At 46.5% G+C, this 16,640-nt stretch overlaps 1 protein-coding gene across 1 annotated transcript in view; it reads right to left on the bottom strand.

Moving 5' to 3' along the window:
- ZBED4 (zinc finger BED-type containing 4) overlaps positions 1-14,405 on the bottom strand; it is a 31,896-nt gene extending 17,491 nt beyond the window's left edge. The window contains exons 1-2 of the mRNA XM_065554911.1: positions 14,204-14,405; positions 7,153-7,229 (exon numbers count right to left, since the gene is read on the bottom strand). The gene's annotated coding sequence lies outside the window, so the exon portion shown is untranslated. The remainder of the gene's footprint in view (positions 1-7,152; positions 7,230-14,203) is intronic.
- Positions 14,406-16,640: the final 2,235 nt, after the last annotated feature.

Raw genomic sequence — 16,640 nt, 5'->3', positions numbered from 1 at the left:
CTGATGGAACCAGGCTGCTCAAGACCGAGCTATGTTGTGGGAACTGGTAAACCAGGTAAAGTCCCTTACAGAGCTGAATCGCGGCCATGATGGGACGTGGCTCATACAGGCCAGCATTTGGCTGCAGAAAATGACACGGGAGGATGATGTAGAGGCATACCTTATGGCCTTTGAGAGGACAGCCCTACGGGAGGCCTGGCCTCGAGATCAGTGGTCTGGCATCCTTTCCCCATTCCTGTGTGGGGAGGCCCAGAAGGCCTACCATGATCTGCCTGAAGAGGCTGCAGCAGACTACCACCAGCTGAAAGCAGAGATCCTGGCCAGATCTGGGGTAACAACAGCAGTGCGGGCCCAGCAGTATCACGGTTGGAGGTACCAGGAAGACAAAACCCCGCGGTCCCAATTGTATGACCTCATCCATCTCGCACAAAAGTGGTTGCAAACAGAGTCCCGGAGTCTGGAAGAGATACTAGCGGTTCTGGTCATTGACCGATACATGAGGGGACTACCACCAGACCTTTGTGCCTGGGTAAGCCAAAACGAACCCTCCACCTATGACGAGGTTGTCACCCTGGTAGAAAGGCAAAGGACAGTGAGGGAGTTGACCCGACCAGTTAAGGAAGAGGCACCCCGGGTTAAACTAGCAGCACCAAGCCCTAAAGTTCGGGTGACTGGGCCACCAGGAGGGCCCAGGTGGAAAAAGGCCCATCAGAGGCCACAAAGAGTCGGAGCACTGAGGGAGAAAAGGATGGTGGTGCTAGACTGCCCAAACCAAGAGACCGGGGAACGCCTAGGGCTCCATACAGATGTTATGCCTGCGGGGAGTGGGGACACATAGCTGCCCAGTGTCCCAATGCTGAGGAGCCTATGCAGTTGGGGAACTGGGCAGATCCATGCTCTCTAATCCACCTTGTGGGGGTCTCACTAACCCCACATATGTATACCAGACCAGTGAAACTAAATGGGGTAGGGACCACGGCACTGGTTGATTCGGGGAGTGCTATCACGCTTATCTCAGGGAAGCTTGTGAAGCGTAGTCAGCTGCTGCAGGCTAAACGTATGGGGATAACATGTGTCCATGGGACAGTTAGTTACTACCCCACCATCCCAGTAAAAATCGAGATCCAAGGGAACACTACGGGGGTAGCAGCAGGTGTAGTCCCTAAACTCCCATACCCGGTGCTCATAGGGAGGGACTTCCCAGGGTTTGGAAACTTACTCCCAGTAGGGGAATTGGAGAAAGATGGGGACCCTAAAATTGGTGAGGCATCCACAGCAAACTGTCAACCCCCAATCTTCTCTGAAATATCCCCAGATTTGTTCTCCACTCCCAGACAGGGTAGAAAGACAAAAAGGGAAAGAAGGGCAGCTAAGGCCTTGGGAACCCGAATACTGACCCAAAGCCAGAGGGTCGCTCTTGTAGGTAGGCAGACCCGCGCAGCTGAATAAAAGAGGCCACGCAGGAGGGAGAAGCACCTGACTCTGACCCCACCCTAATGCTTCTGAACCAGTAGAGGCAACAGAGACTGGGCCCCTAGATCTTGGGCAGATTAGCCCCGCGAGAGGAAATTTTGGAAGGGGCCAGGCAGAAGACCCAAGGTATGACAACATTAGGAAGGAGGTGACTGAAATAGATGGGGTCCCCATGGAAGGGAAAACCCAGGAACCAGGACCCTACTTCATAATTAAGAAGGATCTCTTATACCGGGTTGCACCAGTACAGGGGCAGAAGGTACAGCAGATCCTAGTACCTCAAAAACACCAGAACGCTGTATTAAGTCTTGCTCATAGTCATCTTTTTGGGGGGCATTTGGGGGTAGAGAAGACCCTGGCATGAGTCCTATGATGGTTTTTCTGGCCTGGAGTACATGAAGAAGTGCGGAGGTACTGTGCCTCCTGCCCAGAGTGTCAGCTGCACAGTCCCCGTCCCCACTTGAGGGCACCTTTAGTACCCCTTCCCATCATAGAAGTCCCCTTCGAGCAAATAGCCATGGACCTAGTGGGACCCCTGGAGAAGACGGCTCGGGGCCACCAATATATATTTGTTGTTTTGGACTATGCTACTTGCTACCCAGAAGCCGTCCCCCTGCGGAACACTGCCTCTAAAACTATAGCCAAAGAGCTGGTGGGAATCTTTGCCCGAATGGGGCTACCGAAGGAGATATTAACTGACCAAGGAACCCCATTTATGTTGAAGCTAATGAAGGACCTCTGTACGCTTCTCCATATACATACCCTGAGAACTTCGGTCTACCATCCGCAGACTGATGGGTTGGTAGAAAGGTTTAACTGAACCCTCAAGGCTATGATAAAAAAGGTGGTAAGTCGGGACGGGAAGGATTGGGACACCCTACTACCCTACCTTATGTTCGCTATCCGTGAGGTACCACAGGCCTCAACTGGGTTTTCCCCCTTCGAGTTATTATACGGGCGTCACCCCCGTGGCATACTAGATATCACCAAAGAGATCTGGGAAGAGGAACCCAGTGAGGGGAGAAATATAATAGAGCATGTAATGCAGATGCGAGACCGGATAGCCCGGGTTACCCCTATTGTACGGGAACATTTGGAGAAGGCACAGGAGGCCCAGCGAACCCATTACAATTGCCAGGCAAAAGTGCAACAGTTCCAACCAGGGGATCGGGTTATGGTGTTGGTACCCACGGCGGAAAGCAAGCTTCTGGCCCAATGGCAGGGGCCCTATGAGGTGGTTGAACCCATGGGGGAAGTAACCTACAAGGTGCAGCAGCCAGGACACAGAAAACAAGAACAGATTTATCAGGTTAACCTTCTGAAAACCTGGCATGCACAAGAGGCATGCACAACGGTCCAAAAAGACCTAACCCAGGAAAACAAGCCTTCCAAACAGGTGAGAGTGTCTCCCGATTTAACACCAGACCAGAAGAATGAGGTGTCTGAGATGATCTTCCGGAACCAAGATGTGTTCTCGACAAAACCGGGTCGAACAACCGAGACATATCACCACATCGTCATGAACCCTGGGGCCAGAGTAACAATGAGGCCCTATCGGGTGCCAGCGGCAAAAAGGGAGGAAATAAAAGCAGAAGTAAAAAAAATGCTGGAGTTGGGGATCATCGAAGAATCCCACAGTCCAGCCCAATCATGCTGGTGCCCAAACCTGATGGCACCAAGATTTTGCAACGACTTCCGGCGACTAAACTAAGTATCCCAGTTCGACGCGTACCCCATACCTCACATAGATGAGCTAGTGGACCATCTGGGTAATGCCCAGTACTTGACTACCCTTGACTTGACAAATGGGTACTGGCAGATTCTCCTTGCGGAAGACGCAAAGGAAAAGACTGCGTTCTCTACACCAGAGGGTCTTTTTCAATATACTGTCCTCCCTTTTGGACTACATGGGGCCCCAGCTACCTCCCAGCGCCCTATGGACAAGCTATTATGCCCGCATAACAGTTATGCTGCTGCCTACTTGGACGATGTGGTCAGTCATACCCCAGACTGGGAAACCCACCTGGAGAAGGTGGAGGCAGTCCTCGATATCTTCGGGCGAGCTGGCCTTACAGCAAACCCTGCCAAGTGCGCTGTAGGGTTTACGGAAGCCAAATATCTTGGCTACATTGTGGGAAAAGGTCTGGTAAAACCCCCAGTGAACAAGTTAGAGGCCATCCAAAATTGGCCCCGACCAAGTCGTAAGAAACAAGTCCGGGCGTTCCTAGGTGTGGTGGGGTATTATCCCCCACTTTGCCACAAGGGCAAGCCCCCTGACAGACCTAGTAAAAGCCCGTGGACCTGATCTGGTGAGATGGTCTGACGCAGCAGAGGAAGCATTCACAGACCTACGGACTGCCCTCTGCAGTAACCCCGTACTGATAGCCCCTGATTTCACCAAGGAGTTTATCCTGCAGACGGATGCATTGGAAGTAGGGTTGGGGGCTGTTCTATCACAGATGGTCGGGGAGGAGGAACACCCAATTCTATACCTCAGTCGGAAACTCCTTCCAAGGGAACAAAAATATACAGTGGTGGAGAGAGAATGCCTTGCTGTAAAATGGGCCATGGAAACATTGCGCTACTATCTGCTCGGACGCAGATTTGTCCTCTTGACCGACCATACCCCTCTTCAATGGATGCAGCGGAACAAGGAGAAGAACACAAGGGTGACCAGATGGTTCTTATCCCTTCAACCTTTCCAGTTCCGTGTGCAACACAGAGCAGGGAGCCGTCATGGCAACGCCGATGGCTTGTCACGTGTGCACTGTCTGGCATCCCAAGCTGCCCAACCCCTTGGCATTGAGCGGGGGGGGAGGGATATGTGACAGACCCAGACCAGTGGGGTACAGGAGTCTGGTAGAGGGCAAATATACTGGTCACTGGATGAGTAGTTTTCTGTTCCCCGAGTGACCAGAGCAGGGGCTGCACTAGAGTAATCAGGAACCTGCTAGAACCAGTTAAGGCAGGCTAATTAGAACACCTGGAGCCAATTAAGAAGCTGCTAGAATCAATTAAGGCAGGCTAATCAGGGAACCTGGGTTTTAAAAGGAGCTCACTTCAGTTTGTGGTGTGAGTGTGAGGAGCTGGGCGCAAGAAGCTGAGAGTGAGAGGGTGTGCTGCTGGAGGACTGAGGAGCACAAGCGTTATCAGACACCAGGAGGAAGGTCCTGTGGTGAGAATAAGGAAAGTGTTTGGAGGAGGCCATGGGGAAGTAGCCCAGGGAGTTGTAGCTGTCATGCAGCTGTTACAGGAGGCACTATAGACAGCTGCAGTCTACAGGGCCCTGGGCTGGAACCCAGAGTAGAGGGCGGGCCCGAGTTTCCCCCAAACCTCCCAATTGACCTGGACTGTGGGTTCTTCCAGAGGGGAAGGTCTCTGGGCTGTTCCCCAACCCACATGGTCCATCTCTGAGGCAAGAAAATCCGCCAATAAGCGCAGGACCCAGAAAGATAGAGGAGGAGCTTTGTCACAATATACTATACAATATGTCTTATTAATACCTAGACAAATGACTTTTACTGCAAGTTAATACAATAAATTTAACCCCTATATGAAAACAATTATAGCCAAACATGAAGTAGTAAGAAACTGACTGGTTAAACATTTACACAGAGATTCTATTTTCTTTATATTTCATACTCCTCAACATGTTAAATTTCATCTTACACACTCCCATAAAAACCTTAATTCTAACAGGACACATTCAGCTCTAATATAGGCATATATTCTATTGTATAGTGCCCCAAAGCATGCTCAAAGTTACACATAAGCCCTATCCCAAAGGGCTTACAATCTAAAGTTAAGATACAATGAATGAGCATGACAAAGAATGGGTAGTGAAATGTATGAATTGTAAGGGGAATGAAATATTTATATACATTTCCATACTACTTAAGGTCTAGTGTTAACTGCTTATAAGATTATATTATCTACTGCAGCAACCTCAGCTTGCAGTCAATAGTTATTTTACCTAGGATTATCTTCAAGAATTATTTCTTGAATTACAGCTGAGACATGATGCCCACTTACAATAGAGCTAAAGTGGATATTTTCATATTTTCAATTAATGCTTTTAACCTTGAGAGCTGCATTAGAAAATTGCTTTAGGAACATCTATAAAAAGCTGCAGTATTTGACATTATATAATGAAATGATGTGAAGTAGGTACTAAAATTCACTGATATGCACATTACATTTCAGTTTTAAATACCTGCAACAAATATATATTTTAATATTTAAAATTACATATTACCATATTCTGGAGAAAGCAATATTGTCTATTTTCATAAAGTCCCTTTAGAGGATGCTAGAGTTGAATAGGACGGCCACTACAGAGAGAAACTGCTCTTTCATCCCCATTCCTATAATTCTGTCAGACAACCATGGTAGTTTATTTCCCCTTAACTGAGACTATGTTTACACTACCGCGGTAAATCGACCTACGCTATGCAACTCCAGCTACGTGAATAAGGTAGCTGGAGTCGACTTACCTTCGGTCGAGTTACCGCCGGGTCTACACTGCGGGGAGTCGACAGGAGAAACTCTCCCGTTGACTTTACCCCTGATGAAAAGAGTAAGGTGCGTACAGGGGTCGACTGGAGAGCAATCTGCTGTCGATTTGGTAGGTCTTCACTAGATCCGCTAAATCAAGCGCTGCTGGATCGATCTCAGAGCGTCAAACCCGGCTGTAGTGTAGACTAGCCTAAGTTCTAAATAAGGAAAAAATCCCACGGCAAAACTAGTACACAACAGGACCTCTCAGGACCACAGACATATGACCTAGAAGAATTGTCATCTTACTATCTCTTTTTGAACTTTTGATAAATTGAGAAAATGTGAAGCTATTAGTGTTTAAGTAAGCCTATCAATGTTTCCAGACTCAACATTTTGCCTATCTTAATATTTCATCCATCTGTTGTCACTGTCCACATGATCCAATGAATGCATCCATTTTAAAAATTAAGTTAAATTAGATTTATGAAAGAAAAAAATAATTCTAAAACCCTACATAAGAATAAATAGTATAGCTCAGTGGTTTGAGCATTGGCCTGCTAAACCCAGGGTTGTGAGTTCAATCCTTGAGGGGGCCACTTGGGAATCTGGGGCAAAATCAGTACTTGGTCCTGCTAGTGAAGGCAGGGGGCTGGACTCGATGACCTTTCAAGGTCCCTTCCAGTTCTAGGAGATGGGATATCTCCATTATTTCTATTTCTATTTCTACATTAATATATCATGAACAGCTCTTCCCCACTGTATTTGTGCTTTTAAAAAAAAAAAAAAAAAAAACACGGGCAATAAAGTGTATCCTGCTCTTCTGATGACCTGTGCTTACTGATCAGAGTGAAAATGCAGAGGGAAACCTTAGGCCTAGCATTTGTCCTTTCCCAGGATAAAGATCTAAAAACCATTAGGTATTTTGGCAAGCAAGGGTGCTGATTTCAAAAGCAACTAAGAGATTTAGGATCACAAATGAGACACTTGCTTCTAAATTCTATAAGCACTTATGCAATTCCCCCCCACACTCACACTAAATTATTAATTGCTGCACAAATTAAGTCACTTTCACGATCACAGATTCAAGTCCCTCCTGTAACATCTGGCCTTGCTCTAAATGAAGGAAAAAAAGAGGTACAAACTGGAAAAAAAGAGTTGTCCAACAGTTTGACAGAGACTTACATATCTGCTCCACTGTGTTCCATTGGCTTCATTTCAGGTTCAATACATGCTATCCAAATTGATGCTGAGGTGTCTACCTGGAGGGGGAGGGAGAAAAACATTTTTTATTTTAAACATAAGAAATTTTCAGTGTTGTCAACTATCAAGATTTTGTCCCAAGTCTTGCAGTATTTTGAGTTTTTTATTTTTATTTTTTGCTTTAAGTCCCAGGTCCTGGGACATGAAATTCTCAGCTTTCAACTGATAAATTTTCAGCCTCAGTTGTCGACAAAAGCTGGACAATTTGAACTCTATGAACCTTGTAAAGACAAACAACACACCCATGGTTTTAACCCAAACTCACAATTTTTGGAACCTGACACTATTATTGCGTGCTTGGGGTTGGCAATACTGATTTCTCCCTCAAAATGAGGTCAAGGCATGCCACCCACTTCTCCCCACACACGGCACTTGCATCACATTAGAAACAGTTCACTCAAAAGAGCCTATCAATTTATTACATTACAGACAGAAGATCTACCTGACAGCAAGTTATTCCTTCCCTCCATAAACTGAATATGCTGCTTCAGTGCTTCTAACCCAACAGAATCTTGTATTAATCAACATGTACTACACCACATGATCACCATACACTAAACTCATATCATGTTCTATACACTGTATTTGTTCCAAAAACAGGTATTTTGAATTAAGAAGTAGGAATCAAAGAATAATTACAATGGGCCAGAAATCAGTCCCCCAGAACAGAAAACACACAGGAGGTATTGAGAGTCTGGAGGAGGAAAATGCCAACATTCACTTTTTATATCTTTTAAAGAACCGATTCTCCTGGTGAGAGGAGCTGGGCTGGAGGCCTGTAGATTTTAAAGGCTATGCCCCTCTAGCCCCACATATCTTCAGCCAGTGACAGGAGCTATCCTGTAGGGTCATCTACTGGTCCACAGCCTCCCCTACATCTTAAACTACAACTCAAGCAGAAGGCATGATACCACTTACAGATATCCCCTAAGGCTGCTCAGGAACTCCAAACTGTATTATCTCATCATTCATATTTCCAGGCAGAAATCCTTGGATTCTGCTGTGAATGGTAGACATTTTGGCACTTTCCTTTCCCTCCTCTCCACCACTTCATGGTTCTCCAAGAATCGACATGGGGTAAGGAGCAGTCAGAACAGTGTGTGTGTGTGTGAGTGCAGAGGGGAAGAGATGGGGGACAGGTGGGATAATTCAGCCCAGCAGAATTACAATAATCAGTACTACTCTGCAAAAATAGTGAGTTATATCTTTAAAATAATTTATAATAAACTCCACCACCAACGTATTGAGAAACTGAGCAGAGGAGGGGCTAGGTGACTTGCCCAAGGTAATGGAGAGAATCAGCAAGAAATATTGAAAGTTGAGAGAGTTAAGCACCTTATGGGCACATTCCCATCCTCTATCCCAGGGGTGGGCAAACTTTTTGGCCCAAGGGCTACATTGGGGTTGCAAAACTATATGGAGGGCTGTGTAGGGAAGGCTGTGCCTCCCCAAACAGCCTGGCCCCTCGCCCTCCCACTTCCCACCGCCTGACAATCCCTGACCCATCCAACCCCTTCCCCCCCCCCCCGCTCCTTGTCCCCTAACCACCCCCTCCCAGGACCCCCACCCCAACCACCCCCGGACCCCACCCCCTACCAAACCTCCCTGCTCCCAGTCCCCTGACCCATATCCACACCCCTGCCCCCTGACAGGGCCCCTCAGGACTCCCGCTCTTATCCAATCCCCCTGTCCCCTGACCGCCCCCCAGAACCTCCACCCAATCCAACCATCCCCTGCTCCCGGTCCCCTGACTGCCCCCTGGAACCACCTCGCCCCAGCCCCCTTACCATGCCACTCAGAGCAGCATGTCTGGCAGCCGCGCCGCCCTGCCGGAGCCAGACACACTGCCGCGCTGCTCAGCAGGAGCGCACAACCCCACTGCCCGGAGCGCTGCCCACTTGGCGGCGTGGCAGCAGGGGGAAGAGGCTAGCCTCCCCGGCTGGGAGCTCAAGGCCAGGCAGGACGGTCCCACGGGCCAGATGTGGCCCGTAGTTTGCCCACCTCTGCTCTATCCCATAGTATCTCACCATCTATAGAGCAGTTACTAGTATCTGAAATATATTCACAAGGAAAAACAAAACTATTTGAATTTGAAGGTTTTCTGCATTGTATTACAAATTCAAAAGAGAACACTTGAGAATTATCACTAAGACACAAACCTTAAAACATAAAACCACGTCCATTTTCCAGTGAAAAGAGGCCAATAATCAAGCACAGACTTGATCTGTTGCTTATGAAAAGACATAGTTTATGCAAAGATGGCTTTTGTATTAATAAGTCAAAATCTGTGCTTTCAATGCAAAGGTAGACCTTTATTCAACCCAGCAAATAAAATTAAATTTTAGGGGGGCTGAAATTACACACAAATGAATTTTGCACAGCTCTAGTAAAAGCAGACATGTTTCACTGTCTGGAAAAGCTATAGTTTCTTTTGACAAAATGCAATGAGCTTCTAGTCAGCTATAAAAATGAATTAATAACTAAGTTTGAACAGAATAATCAATCCTCGTACAGCCCTGCATCACTACTGAAATTATTACTTTAAAAAAAGACAATTTTATCATACAATTTTACAGACTGGATTGTTTCCTACTTTAATAAAAACGGTAGTAATATTGTAACATTGATTGTGCCAACTTCCACTGGAAACTAATACATTCCGAGTCTCAGAAAGATCAACACATTTTAAAAACACCATGGTTTTAAGTTTTCAAGAGTTCAGGACAAATTATGATATTTTTAAATTAAATATGGTACAAGTAAAAAGAAGAATGCCAAGATTATGTTCTCCTATTCTGCTTGTCACTTTAACGTGGCATGGCCATAACATACTAAATTGTCCAGTACTGAAGTAGTGCGTTACAAGGGTACTATCACATAGCTTAAGTCAAAAGTTTATCTAACTTTTAATTAGTTGTAACCTGGTAGCACCTTTATGTTCTAATTTATTTTAAAACCTCCAACTTTAAAACCCACCAATAGCTTTTTGAGTCATCAAAATCAGCATGCACTCCACCTGTTAGTTCAACAGCTGAAATTAACACATTCTCACAATTGTGCACATTTCTACTGACACTAATGATACTGGTGCAAATGCAGGAACAAAGAGCCACAGAAAGCAGGGCAATTTTGCCAAACAGAAAAGGACACATTTGTCAGGGAAAATGTATTTCCAAACTTCTACAAAGGTGAACAGTTAAGACAGATGAGTTTTAAACATATAAAGCAGTTTTCACTAGTCTGTGTCAGTAATAACAATATTCTTGAAATATCTCTACTTAAAGAAATATTGATACTACAAAGTTATTGGGCTCAGTGCCTGAATTATTATTATAATCTATTCAGGTTTTTATCTCTTACCCATCACCACGGTATCTGACCTACTGGGTGAAGGTCTATGGTTTGTGATATGCATATCAGACTTAATGATTATAATAATTCCATTCTATCTAAAAAGATCTAATATTTACAGTTCTTTGGTTGCCTCAATTAGGATGTGAATGTTCTTAAGTAAAGAAAGTCTACTTTATTTCCCTTCAATGTACTCTGCAGTGGGATATTGAGAATTTCTAATTATGAAAGAAAATCTCAAAACCAGATTTTCCCCTACATGGAAATTATTTGATCTGGGGATGGAAATGATGAGTTCTTCCCCAGACCTTTGCAGACCTACCCTGGCATTTTTGTGTTGACTGTGATGAGGGGCATGAGGCAGTATGGTGTTCAGGGAGAGAAGACAGAACATTTTACAGAGAACTCATGTCCCTCAGTCCCAAGCCCTCCCTTACCCAGAAACAGATTCCCAAAGGTAGTCTTCAGTTAGGTCATGGAAAAATGAGGGAGATTAACACATGCCTGCTGGGGGACTGCAGCAAGAGGATCGGCTATTTCCCAACAATCTAAGCATTTTTATGGGTTTTTCCTGTAGTATCTAGTTAGGAAAATCTGGTTGGAGGATCCCATGCATTACAACATCAAATCACCCTTAGAGACGATTTGAATTTATTTATAATAAAAAAAAAAAAGTGGGCTTCTCAGATTCTCTCATTCTCTATAGGCGACCTTGACATTTTATTTTTTGTTTTAATTTTACAAATACCAGCAGGGTGAACTCTGGTCTTTTCTGGTTTTCCTGGAGGACTGTATGCCTCAGATATACATTACTATTTGTATTGGAGTATTGCCTACAGAGCCTAATCACGGTCCAGGGCCCCACTATGCTAGCCATAGTACAGACAAGTAACAAGAATACACTTCCTACCCCATATAGCTTGCAATCTCAATTTATGACAAGATTGAACAGGTGGATGGGGAGGGGGGGGAAACAGGTCTGGAGAGGGTGGGAGAACAAGGTAACAGTAAAACAAGTGGGTTTTGCAAAGTAGACAGTCGTCTCAGTTCACAGTATAAACATTTTTATATATTTAGCTCTCACACTAATTGAAGATGTTGAGTCTAACAAAATCTTCCTTTATCCAAAGTGTCAGCAATTGAAGTTAAACAGGTTTTATTAAAAACAGTAAATTTTAAACAATGTGATTAAAAACTTTCCCCTCTGAACTGCTCATCTTACAGCCTTTTGTGAGGCAAAAATTTCATATTCTCCACTCAATTTAGATTTTGCTTACATTACTCAATTTACACAGAAAAACTCCCACTGTTGCTAACATCTATTTGGCTACAGGGGTGTTAGCAATATTGGAAACCCTAATGTAGATGGTTCTGACTCTGATACTATGTCAATTAGACTTGCTCCCTCCAGGGTAGTCATGAATAGTCTTCCAACCCAGACAGGACACCTATCTCTAACTTAAAAATCAAAGGGGAGGGGGGAAGGAGGGGATTTTTCAAGACTTCTTTATCCATCATAAAGAAGCGACAAATAAAAAGATATAAGCTCTATTTTTCCTCTGCATCCACTTTTAAAATTCTACATTTCCATCATAACATCCCTCCCCTACCCCAACCCTTACAATATTTGAAAGAAATGGTGATTTTCATGGTTATAGGTATGGCTTTTTGGGCAGGAAAGAGGGCGCTGACAGGGATTCTCCAAGTATCTGAAGGGTAGCCGTCTTAGTCTTTAAGGTGCCACCGTACTCCTCGTGGTTGATACAGACTAACAGATTTATTTGGGCATAAGCTTTCGTGGGTAAAAAAACCACTTCTTCAGATGCAGACTCTCCCCCGCACACATCCTGCAAATTATAGGTCACTGTTAAAGAAAAAGTAAGGGACTGTGTCCCCTTTTCCATTTTTTAAACAATACATATGTAAAGCCTAAAAAGTTTGTTTTAAGGGGGGTTGAAACGATATCTTCATTAAAGATTCAGTAAACACATTCCTTCAGTTAAGGCATGATAGGTAAAGGTAAAGACTTTTGAGGTCCCCAAGAAGTCCTGTAGCAAAACCAGGAAAGACCAGATTTGACAGTCTTGCTATTTCTAATATATAAATAAGATGGGGGGAAGGGAGAAAATCAGGCCTTTTTATGCATCATAATGCAGCAAGAAATGCCCACTCCTAACTTTGAAAAAAACATTTACAGGTTATCATTAATGCCAACAGGATCCTTTCATAATTTAACTTGCATACCTTTAATATTTTCACAATTTTGGTCATCTATTGCACATGCACGCTATATTTTTTAAAATAACTAACATCTATTATAATGAGGAAGTTTGCTACTCTATTACAATGTGCTATTAAAAAAAGTAATAAAGATCCAAAACCTGTACATATTGAAGTATTTTCAAGATTTTGTTAAAAATGGAAAGTTAATATTAAAAACTCAATTGGACTAGATGACAGGCAAATTCTGCAGACTTTACAGACACGTCTTTCTTAAAACCAAGGGCAGTTTTGGTCTGAATACCAACTGCAGGACTGGGGACCCCCAAAGGAGGGAGGGCTGAAGATGGTGTCCAGATTATTGCTGATGCTAGCCGCGGATAGTCTTTCCTCTAAAATCCAGTGTCCACCTCAAAACAATTATTTAGACCTGATCGCTAGAGTCTCATTTGTAAACTGTATGTTCGTGTGTAAGAGTCCAGAACGCACTTTCCATCTCAGCTTGTGCGCACACAAATGGGGGCGGGGGTGTGTCTTGTTGAGCACACACTTTCCATCTCAGACTGCATGTTACACACATTTACACCTAGATGCAGTACGCTGGGCAGGGAGTTCCCCATTACTCGATAAGCCCACACCCCAGCATGCGTTACGAAGCTGGACACAGCAATCACAGCTCTGCAGAGCGCAATGCCTGCCTAGCGGGCCCCTGGGCTATTCTTATTCACTCTTAGCCATCTTAGATCGGGTTCACACCGGCCACATGGTCACTTCTTCCTCCCGCCCCCAAGCGAAGGGCCCGGTTCCTCCCGCGGCCTCTGGGCGCAGTCCCCCCGGGGGGGGGGGGGGGGGGGGAGTCGGGCTGGCCTGGCGCTGTACGGGGCGGACAGCGACGGACGGAGACAATGCAAGTCGCGCGCTGCCATGCATGCGAAGCGGGCCCCGGGCCTCCAGAGAGGGCTCGCCGGGAGCCCTCCACCCAGCCTGCCGGATACCGCGGAGGGAGCACAACAGCTCCCCGGGCACGTCAGACCCGCGCCCCCCACACCGGGGTCTGGGAGAGCCCCGCCCAGGGGAGCGGTACCGGGCACCCCCCAACCCCAGCGGAGCCCCCTCCCAGGGCCTCAGAGACAATGGAGCGGGCGAGCACCAGGGGCCTAGTCCCCCGCTTCCTGTGCCTCACCACCGCACGCCCCCTCCCCGGCCTGGTGGCGCTGCCCTGGGGGCGCTCCCGGCCGGAACACGGCCGCGGGGAGCCCCGGGAGCCAGCGGCTCGGGCACCGGGGAACTGGCGCCGCTGAGGCAGAGCCAGCCAGTGGTGGGGACAGTAGGAGCCAGGGGAGCGGGAGAACCGGATCACCCCACTCCAGCCCCCGCCCTGCGCCACAGCCCGACCACTCACCTCGCCGGTCAGCCGCTGCGGAAGCGGGAGGCCACCAGTTACCGCCACCCGGCCGGGCCCGAAGGAGTTAAAGGGAAGGGTCAGGCAGGACCGTCCCATTCATTAGTCGGGCGCTTTGTCTCCAGCTGCCGCCGCCGCGACGCTGATCGGCTCCCCCGGCTCGGCCGCCACAGCGCACACTGCGCAAGCGCCACGAGCGGGGGCGGGGCACGCAGCGGAACGGAACGGCACCACGTACGGCGCGTAACGTGTCGTCGTACAGGCAGAGTGATGCAAAATGGCCGTCTCAGGCGCGTCTGAGCCCGGCTCCAGAGTAAGCGCGCATGGGACGTTTGGGGCGCTGAACGGTTACCAGGCTCTGCGCGTAGCCGCGCCGCGCCCTTTTCCTTAGCAGAGGAGGGCGGTGAGTGACAACAGGTCCCTCGCTGGCAGGGACTGGCACTGACCACAGGGCGGCCCCGTCCCTACGGGGTTTCCTGGGCTGGGGTGGGTGCCTGGCGGAGCTAGCCTGGGTGGGGCTCCCGTTGACTCTGCTGAAAGGGGAGGACTCTCCCCGCTTCATGCAGCGTTTGGGGATGAGACACCCGCCCCGCAGCGTCGGGGATGGGGAACTTCGCTGGGCGCGGGGTCTCATCCCCAAAGGCACCTGGCAGAGGGAGCGCTCAAAGGTGTTTTATCACGAGAGCTTTAAATCCAGTCCCTAGTACGGCACCCGCTCTGAAGAGCTCCATCTATAGGTGAGGGTTTAATCTGCAGTATGTTCTTCACTTACTCTAGTCAAAGCCCTGTGTTCATGGTCAGATCCCAAGTAGCTCTCTCTCTCACCCCAAGCAGAGCTTCATGTATATTCATCCCCAAATATGTATATTATCCAACATAGTTATGGTTTCACTATTCATTTATGGGTATGATCATACTAGACTTTTCACTTACATTGAATATGATCCGATCGTGGGTTTTGGTATCTAATCCCCAGTGTGCCAAATAGTGGCATAAGAATTATGCTCACCATATTTTGGGTGTAAAATACCTAATAAATCTAGCTCTAATTTGGGAGAGTTCTTTGTTCAGACTTGTAGTCTTAACCGTGATACGTTTGCTCCCTTCACCACGTATTTGGGGATCTCCAGAACACACATCTTCAGCCGGCACTAAGAATACTTTCCTATGTATTTTTGCAATACATCTATCTCCCATTCTTGCTAGGTCTTCACTATATGTTTGGGGTCTAATCCAAAATACATCTGGCAGCTGCCCTGGAGAGGGCTTCACAAAGTTTTGATGTCTAATTATGGACCAGTCATTGCTCTCTGCAATTCAATTTTGAGGTACACCTCTCCTGTTAGGGTAGTAAACATGTTATGATAGGTCACCTATTTTAATGCAATTGGTCCACTTCCAAAGGGCTCTAAAGAGGAATTGCTGTCCTGACAGGCCAATCTGTAACAATTTGGTAGGCTTTTATATTGATCTCTTGATCTCAGTCTTTGAGGAGGCAGCTATAGACTTCACCCCTTTTCTTAACTTTGGGCTCACAGATCACCATGGGTAGCAAAAAATCTCACGTCCAATATGGTGCTATTGTTAAATAATAATTTAAAAAATGATATTGTGTCTGTGTAGATGACAAAAGTTTCTGTCTCAACCCTAGTGCTAAATCTCAATAAGCAGATTTATTTCAAGAAGTGGAAAGCCTGGTTAATTCAAGCTGACTTTTTGTGCATGTATCTTCACTCAAATTTGTTTCTGGCTGATGTAACCATCCCATTATGGCAACTCAGTAAAATCACCTCCCCAAACAGTGTGGAACTATGGTCGACCTGCTGAGATTGACACAATGCAACTATAGGCGCTGCATAACCTATGTTGATCTTGACAGTCCTCCACAGCATCTGTCCCACTCCGTGACAGTGACTGCTCTGGTCACAACTGTAAACTCCACTGCCCAGGGTCACAGAGCCTGAAAGCCAACCCCTGCTTAAAGCCCTCCATGTGTTTTTGCCATTCCTTTTCCTGATTGTACATCTTGGCAGCTCATCTAGCAGCGTTCCCTTGTTGCGTGCAACTGACTGTGTCAGCTCCACATACTAGACATGCTTCTGCACAGGAGGTATTGGCTCTCTTAGGCCTGAGGGGAGAAGAGGTTGTGCAAACCCAGTTATGGGCTAGCTATAGAACTATGGACATCTACAAACAAATTGCATGCTTCTCTCACATCTGATGCTTTGTTATAATGGAATGGAGATAATGGCTGTGGTTTGAAATGTTTAGTGTGTAGTTGCTAATGCAGCCAGTGAGAGAAATCTTAAGACATGGTCTATGTCCCAAAACACTTGACAGTTTTATTACATGGTGGTAACTGTAACTTTAAGCATGTGAGAGCAGACTGGTGTGTGCGTATCTCTTGTCTTTGCTCTACCCCCACCCCCGGCAACTA

This window comes from Chrysemys picta, chromosome 1, assembly GCF_011386835.1.
Source record: "Chrysemys picta bellii isolate R12L10 chromosome 1, ASM1138683v2, whole genome shotgun sequence".
Taxonomy (NCBI): Eukaryota; Metazoa; Chordata; order Testudines; family Emydidae; genus Chrysemys; species Chrysemys picta.
This window is presented reverse-complemented; position numbering and strand designations above follow the sequence as displayed.